A 9,391-nucleotide genomic window follows, 5' to 3' on the forward strand; every position below is an offset into this window, starting at 1 on the left:
GTAACTGAAACACACAGAGACAGCTGCACGCTGAAAAGAAATCCCTCTACACCTGCTACAAGTGATCAATTCCTCAAATGATCTCACAAACAAATGTATTCTGCTAGGTTCGGACCCTGAGAAAGGGTGCAAGACTTGTATTTGTGGTTTTGAATTGGAGTTTAGCCCAAATCCAAGAGTGTAATTATGTAACACTTCTATTTGGAATTACTGTTTTTAAAGGAATAGTTCACCAAAAAATCCTATCATTATTTACTCACCTTCATTTTGTCCATGAAACACAAAAAGACATTAAGCTAAGGAGTTAATGACAGGATTTTCATTTTGGGTGAACTATTTCTTTAAGAGATGATTTTACAAAGATACAAAGCTGTTACCGAGGCACTACCCTGAGGTACAAAAGCTACATCTTTGTACCTTATTGTCCCCTAAATGGTACATACAGTATTAGTACCCAAAGACACATAGTAGTACTTTAAAAGTACATATTTCTACCTAAAGTGTACATATTAGTCATTTTAATAGAGTGCCGCCTCAATGACAGATTTGTATATTTTCTTCTCAGAGTGTACTTGGTTTTAAAAGTAGGGCTGCATGATTAATCGAATGTGATTGTCATGCGCATTTTGTCAGTAAAGCCGGTTCTGTGATTAGTAGGCATGTCGATTAGCATTGCATTATTATATACTTTATTATAACAAAAATGATAATAAGATGAACTCAGATAAACGATATATTGTCGTAGTCGTGTGTTTATTAGTCACGTTGAATTAATGAAAGCAGTTAAATCTTCTGTTTATTCAGCAACCGCTATAGGGATTTACTGGGTTTCTTCTGCGAGGCGTATTTTGAGTTTCCGCGCGAAAGCGCCCTCTGGCCTTAGGATGGAGATTTACTGCTGATCACAGAACCGTGCTTCACTGAAAGATACGCATGACAATCGCAGCTTCTGCCTAATCGCGATTTATCGCCTTTGCGATTTAATTTCGATTAATCATGCAGTCCTATTTAAAAGTAGTTTAAAGTTGTAAAACAATACAACTAGGAGGGAGAATAAAACTAAAAGTAACCGGTAAGACCCAGATGAGATCTGTCGGAGTTTCATAACGCTACATGCCAGGACTCCTCACTGAGCGACCATCTGTAACATTACCCTGGTGCTTCAGAGCAACTTGGCTGCATTTTGATTCACTCACACAACCACATGCAGAACAACACGAGGTTGAGATCTCTGCGGGGAACAAACTGTAAAACTGGCATCTTCCTCAGCAAAGCCAAGATCATGAGAGTCAATAATAGTAAAGCTGACTCAGCGAACATCAGAAGAAAATGTGCTTCACCGATAGGGAGTTTCACAGCTTTTGTACATTGCGATTTTCCTGTGTATTGATCTTTCTCAGAGCTGCAAATTTCATCTGACCTTGAGTGCAACACAAATTGAAACAAACAGAATGAGGCAAGGTAGTTTTGTAGCATCTAAGTCATAATTAAATAAAATAAAATAAATTAAAAATTGTATTGATTTATATTAACGTATATATTAATCTAATATAATATTTATTAATATTTACTATATTAATATATTTAACATTAAAAGCGAGTATAAAAACGATATACTGTTAATTTAACACAAAGTAAGTGTTTTAATAATTTGCTTTGGCTTCAGTAGAGTGACACTAGGATATTCTCTATCCTGTTATATTGATTAACTTATACATTACTAAATTAAATTACATTCGTAATTCAACCTGGTGGCACTCATAAACATGATAGCTGATGCTGCAAAACAACGGAAGCTTAGTTTCATAAAGCCACCAAAACTGGGCCAATCCTGAAACTGGCCTTCAGTGAAAACCCTTGAGGTGTCTATTCCCAGCCTGCAAATAGCGAATAGATCATGTTCTCAGCCACAGCCACCCTTAAAAACACATAATTGGATAATGTAACCCATTAGAAGTGGAAATCTGCTATAAAATATTTCATGTCTGTCTGACACAAAGCTGGCTCTCATCTACTTGCAGTGTTTGTGTACCAGGTTCTTGCTCTTAAGCCCATATCTAAATAAATACCTCATCACTGAGCACTGTCTAGAAAGCGCCTACTTTATTAATTATGAAACTGAGACCGGTCTGTAATAGTAATATCACTAGAGCTGCTTTGTCAACACCTTATGCACAAGCAATGGAGTAATTATGGACTTATATTACAAAAACAAAAGCTTCATTACAGAACGTTCACAAGCTCATAAAGTAATATGAAATGTGCATAATAAACATGGAAATGCTACGGTACAATGTCGCAATTAAAGGACCATGACATTTTCTAGTAAGTGCTAGCACATGAGAATAGCACACCTCTACGTTCAAGGATTTTATGGAAAGCTGCAGCGTCTGACTTTAGAAATCATTGCTTAATTTCGAGGAATTACAAGGTTGCACAATTATACAAGATGCAGCCTCTCAGAAATTGAACTGAATGACCGACAAAAACAAAATAAACAGAAAAGGTCCTTGCATGCACATAAGCAAACACACAAAAAAAGCATTTCTCTCAATAGGCTTTGAATGCTTTCTTGTCTGCTGTCATATACAAGGCTGGAGATTTTCAAGGCTGGTAATGCACTAGATAGTTTTTTAAGTTTTCTAATCTAGGTAGATTGGCTTTCTGAGGCAATCACTGTTATTTTCACTCATAGCTTTGCTCAAACCCCAAAACCCAAATATGAAACCGCATATTTCACATAACTCATCCTGCAGCATTTCTGTTAAGGACAAGAATGAGAATCATATGAGGACAGCGTTAGGAGAACATTTTTACCTGATGACAGAATGAGTCATTAGCTAGTATTTTCTGCATTCACATTCAACCTCACATTCCCAACCAACTCGTTTTACAACTTTGAACTATAAGGTAAATCTAAATGTTTATTCTTTAACCCATGCAACATCAACCCGTTAAAAATGTGAAATCTATGGGGTAATAGTACCACTGGCCAACAAACCAATAATGAATAAAACACAATACCCATAAAAACTAATAAAGGCAATTTTGAGGTGATTCCTTTATGACAAAGCCAGTGGCAATGATAAAGCCTTTAAAACGCTCCACTGTGAACACAAACATTGCTTGTGTTCTATGCAGTGTGCATAACTGTAAAATTGTAGAATTGATGTGTAACTGACGCAATAACATGTAACACAAGCACATTAAATGGGAAAAACTAGAAAACGAAAATGAGGATGCAAAAGTAATCCTCCATTATAATCCGTCCATCATTCTGCAACACAAGTGGTATGTTTTTAGAGAATATTTAAAGATTAAAATCACTATCAATTCAAGATCACTTGTGTTCCCTGATCAGTGGACTGTATCATAGGTATAGTGGAAGTATAAACACAAAACAAAACAAAATTAAATTAAAATAATAAAATAAAATAAATAAATACAATTAAATAATTTTGTCTCTGTTGAAACAAACAACAAATTTCCTACATAACTTTTGTAGTTTTATGTTTCTCATATCACTGTGCCATCTATCTTTTTTTCTCACATTATGTCCATTAAGTCCTTATTACCCTGTCAGGATTTATTTGATGATAATGACAAACTGGCTTTACATTATATACCCATTTTAAATCAGCCAGAGCTGGTCAGTCTTGTATGTTGGTTGGTTTTAGAGTGGTTTGGGGCACTTTTCAGCTGGTTAGGCTGGGAGACCATCTCAAACTAGCCAGTCAGACGTCAGAAGCTGTTATATATCAGTTTGTCAAATATATATCTAATATATTGATCTAAATTGATATATCAAATATAGAATTTTTTATATATCAAGAGGCTCTTATACCAATATAATTGATAAATAAAAAATAGTTGACTGGTCCTAGCTGCTTTAATCTTGTTTAACCATTCTCCTGGTGTTTATCTGGTCATCCAGCTGGTCTCCCACCTCAAAACTGGAACAGAGCATTGGCAATGTAATTTTTTGCTGTCACACCAAACCCTGTTTTGATTTTTTCGGGAAACAGTGAGCGCGAGGGAAAGGAGGGTGGTGCTATCCGTGTATTCCTTTTTTACCCCTCTTAAATGGGCAGCTGGGTAGAGAAATTAGGCAGCAATAAAGCCTAAAATCTGCAGCTAAAAACAACCCCATGCCCCAGATCCTGGCCGTGCACCCTACCGCATGAACACTTTCAAACCCACCCTTACCAAAACAGGACCACTCACTGCCCTCTTCTGATGACAGATTCATTGAATAACGAGTGGTTCTGACATGTTTTTTAGGTAACTGGGACTAGCTATAGTATTTTAGTTATTTTTATCAAGATTATTCAGCCGAGCATGTTGCCTAAATCTATATTCTACCAGAGTTAAATGACCAACAATAAACAGAAGATACATAACATGACCTGATACCCCACAGACCCCCACTCACACAATCACTGTGACATAATTACAACACTTGATCCGAGCTCACATCCTAATTTCATCAGCACTCATCAAGTTGTTTAGCAGCTAATGACCACATTCTCAATGGCTTTAAAGCCATGGCACAGGACACAGTTTAATTAATGCCTACAAAAGCTTGTATGGATGCCCATGACCTCCATTTACGCTCTCATTAGAGAGAGGGGTTATATAAGCACATGGAGCTGATAATAAAGCACACTTTCAAGTTTGGGAAATCATTAGAGAGCATCCAAAAATACTCTAGAGAGCGAGAAAGAAGATTCAGTCTTCCTTTCCTTCCTTTTCTCAATCCAAACCTGTGAATTGAATGGTAAAGTGTCACTGCACTTTGTGACAAAGACACATGCACTGATAAATACAACCTATTTCTACTGTAGCACAAAAGCTAAATATTTTAGTCAGATTTGAGTTTTAGTGTATTAGAAATCCCCCGGTTTTCATAGCATCAGTCCCTGATGCTGCACATCTTGTGCATCCCATTTTTACACAGGTTGTACATCATCCCGGCTTCCATTAAAGGAGCGAACACGTGCGATGTAGTCACAACACAGCTGGGGATTTTACCCCATTTGGCAACACACCAAAATGAGACACTAAATTAAGTTACACTTACTGCACCACTGAGGGCATCCATCCTCATTAGCATGGCATGAAACACCTTACTGTCATTGTTGGCTCCACCCATCCGTCTGTCGGCCTTGGGATTAACAAAGCAAGCTTGCAAGCCTTATTGTGACTAATTACAATGGTCAGAATAATAATTACGTTTAAATTCAGCGATTTATTTTTAATGTAGAATATGCCTTCCTGGAGGAATAACTGGAAAAAATAGACTACAAAATCTCCTCAAGAAAATGTCCAAGTCAGATTTCAAATCTCAAAATGATTTTTATATTTATTACAAAATATTTTCTCTAGAATGAATGAATGAATAAATCAAAATAAAATCAATCAATCAAACAAGCAAACAAAAAAACTATTTGGCCAATTTGAATTTTTAGCCAATTTAAATGTAAAAATAAATTAATTAATTTGCACTACTACTACTAATAATAATACAATTGTAATTTTATTCTCACAAAACCCCTCAAGAAGATGCCCAGGTCATATTTAATCTCAAAATCAAATGAAAGAAATACAAAATTTTACCTTTACATTATTGTCATCAAAATTCAACATATTTTCCCAGGACTCTCTTTAACATTATGCAAAAAAATAAATAAAAATAAATAAATAAATAGGGTAATTTATGCTGATGATTTAATAATAAAAAAAAATACAACAATTCAAAATCATTAAAAAAAATAATTTTCATTTGGGATTTTATTTCATGCGCAGGAATTTTCACCCAATTAAATAATTTAAAAATACACGTCAATATCACAATATAGTTGTTGCCTCCAAACTGCAATGTCTATGAAAAGCTCTGCTGAGAACTTGAAAGAAATGGACATCAAAGAGAAATATGTTTTCAGAGTGCCTCCAGTTATGAGTCTCTCAAATCTAAAGCAACCCTCCTTTGCTGAACTGCCGGATACAGGAGGGTTGTGTACAAATGCAATATAGAAAAACAGATTTTTGTGTCCAAAAATGTATCCATTTTCTTCTTGATTGTGTTTGAAAACCGAGAATGACTGCGCCACGTAAGCATGTCTATACTTTGCTCATATGTTGAACATTTCCAGGGATCAAATCACAGGCGCAAATAAGAGCAGGTGGCAACAATGAGTTTAAAATAAACCGCAAACGTAACAAGACAATTTGAACATCTATTCTGGGCAAGACTGGAGGCGACTGATTATTTTCTGTGACGGGGTGTAATAACATCAGACAGAGATGTCTGGAGAGGAACGGGCAGATGTTTAAGATGGGGGTCAGGGACGGCCAGCTTCGGTTGACTCACCATCAATGGTGTTAAACCTTAACAGTTGTTTTTTCTGCTTAATGTCGCTCTCGTCTTGTCTCCTGAGAGCTTGAAATGCTCCCTGCAGGTTGTTGTCATATACTGTATCTGACAGCACAACAGTGACTAATTCAATCTTATTGTGTTTGGCTCCAACAAGCTGTTTTTCCTCCGAGACCTTTTGCTAACGACAAATGTGTCAAATGATTACTGTAACATTGTCCAGTAAACATGTGGCACTAACTGAGAAGGTAAGACTTAAAAGACAACAACAATGCTATGCTCAATTTTTGTATAGCTGGTATTAAAATAATAGGATGGTTGGTAATTTCTACTATTGTTTCTGTTCCTCAAGGGTTCCACTAACATTTATGTTACATTTATTTGAGAACTTTTAAGGAATAAATACATTGGAAAAAAATGTAATTGTATTGATGAATGATGAGACAGTTCACTAAAGTTCTGACTCATAAGAGTCAATTGTTCAGGAATCAGACTACATTGGTTGTACTGTATATGCTTGATTCACAAAAATTACTGGTTCATAAATCGCATTGCAATTCGAATCAAGACACATTTATTTTTATAGTGCTTTATATAGTGCAAATTGTTTCAAAGCAGCTTCAAAATAAACAACAAATTCAGCAATTAAAATTGAGCTGTAAAGCAGCTCTACAGAAGACAATAGAGTCATTATTCAGTTCAGTTTAGTTCAACGCTTATTCAATGTCGTTCAATAACAGTGTCAATGTTTTAAGTTCATCAGTTACAAAACAAATTCAATTCTGCTACAGAGTAGCTCTACAATGGACAATAGTGCCATTATTTAGTCAATTCAAGTCAAGTCAGTATTGATTGAATTCAGCTCGGTTCAATAACATAAGAATAATTTGTTGGACTAAACTAGTTGCTTTTTTTTGTTTTTGATTCACCGCAAAGAACTGATTCATAAAAGTGATTAATTCTGTAATCAGACTAAACGCACTGTACGCTCTGCACTGTGAATTAGGTAGCGGTGTTGCAACGCCATAAAATAAGCATCACAGGACACTGTGTCAAAGTACTTTAGTAGCCTCAATAAGACAGAAAAATCAATTAAATGGTTATGAAAGAAGAAAATATTCTGGAACAAACAGGTCAACTGAGGTCTAAAACAAAGAGAAAGACAGCTAAGAGATTCACAAGCACATTTATCTGTTCCTCTAATAGCACCTTTAGCTATTGAATGACCACAATACACCTTTCTCTGTCCACACACACATTCCACTGAGTACAATCTACAGTCGCTGGGAGACTCGCCCATTTACCCTGACACGCTCACAGTTCATAACCATCACTTTTAGACCAATGATAGCCCACATTTGTTCAAAGCTACTGCACCACGCTGACCTTTAGCGTCGTAATTACAGTTTCTCAGGCCTGTACACCTTATCAAAAGCTACTTCACCTTAAATGGGAGAACGCAAAGAAATTAAATGGCTTCTGAGGGAATATAAATTGCTGTCCTCCCCCAGTGTCTTCGCTTGATATCAGCGTGTGATAATTTAGCTATCAATTGATAAATGTCATCAGCAATGTGGCATTTGTGTGTCTCCCAGAGCAAATTTAGCTCATCATCAGAGCTCAGTGCAGTTTCAGATTTATTAATGTCCCTGCCTGCATGACCCCGCTGTTTGTGTTTCATAATCTAGTTTGCCATCTTTGTCTCTCCCATCTTCATTGTCTTTCTCTTTCTGTCTGTAAACTGGACCATTTTTTTGCCTTAAAGGGAAAGTTCTCCCAAAAATGAAAATTATTTTGACATTCAACCTCACACCATTTTGACTTCACACCTGTGACTTTCTTTCTGCAGAAAAAAACATAAGATAAAAAGGTATTTTGACTGTATAGAAAAAAAAACACTAAAGCATTTAATCAAAATATCTTTGTGTTCACAGAAGAAAGTAATACAGGTTTGGAAATGATGACAGAACTTTCATTTTTGGGGTTTTCAACCCTCCTTTTTAAAGGTGAAGCTTCGTTTTATCATACTTTTTATGTTATACAGAAACAGGAAGCAATTTATAGGTAGATTTTCCCCCAAAAATGTGGCTTTGTGGCAAATACTGTGAACCAATGGCATGAGTCTGTTACGGGACTATTGATGGGGTGTTCAGGAAACATTCATTATGTTTGGTGCAGAAATCAAGCGTAGCGTTAGTTCTGGCAGGTCACGTTAGTCAAGCTCGCATCAGCTGACCTTCAGCTGATCCCCATCTACCTATGGGAATACGACACCTATCTAAGCATTCATATATAAGGTCCCTCAGTATTATCAGCAGTTTTCGCATTGCTCTATAGCTAATTACCCTCCTCCATCCCCACATCTTTGACGATAGTGGTCCTGACAGAAATGAAACACTTCACCTTTAATGAAAACCTCGCTGAAATTATATTTCCTTCATGTTAACAATAGTCTGACTCACCCGCTAAACATACACCCATAATAACACGGAGTTCCTCACTATCTGACTTATCTTGGACATTGTTATCAGTGTCATAGAATTCAAGAAGGATGTGTGACATAAACTGAAGTGTTATAATATCTGGAAAAGCATTGCGAAATACAATTTAGTTCCAAGTTCCAATTGATTGTCAGATCTTTACAATGACCTAAATATGGCAGCATTCACATTTTATATAATACATTCAGTCCAAGGTTACTGAAGCAGAACCATACAGTATATGTGGCTTTAGGTTTAGAGGATTTATTTTATTAGAGTTCTGAAAGTGAACTTCCATGACCTACTTGTCCTTGAGGTTTGGAGGATTCATTATATATATATATATATATATATATATATATACAGTGGGTAAACAAACAAAAACCGATAAATAAATAAAAATAAAGCAAAATTATTTCAAATCTTTTGCAATTAAGATAATATAAAGAAATCGCTGACCCTAAACTGCAACCTCCTACTTTATTCACTTTCTATATATATATATATATATATATATATATATATACACACACACACA

The sequence above is a fragment of the Sinocyclocheilus anshuiensis genome, unplaced genomic scaffold, assembly GCF_001515605.1.
Source record: "Sinocyclocheilus anshuiensis isolate Anshui unplaced genomic scaffold, SAMN03320099.WGS_v1.1 scaffold660, whole genome shotgun sequence".
NCBI classification, from domain to species: domain Eukaryota; kingdom Metazoa; phylum Chordata; class Actinopteri; order Cypriniformes; family Cyprinidae; genus Sinocyclocheilus; species Sinocyclocheilus anshuiensis.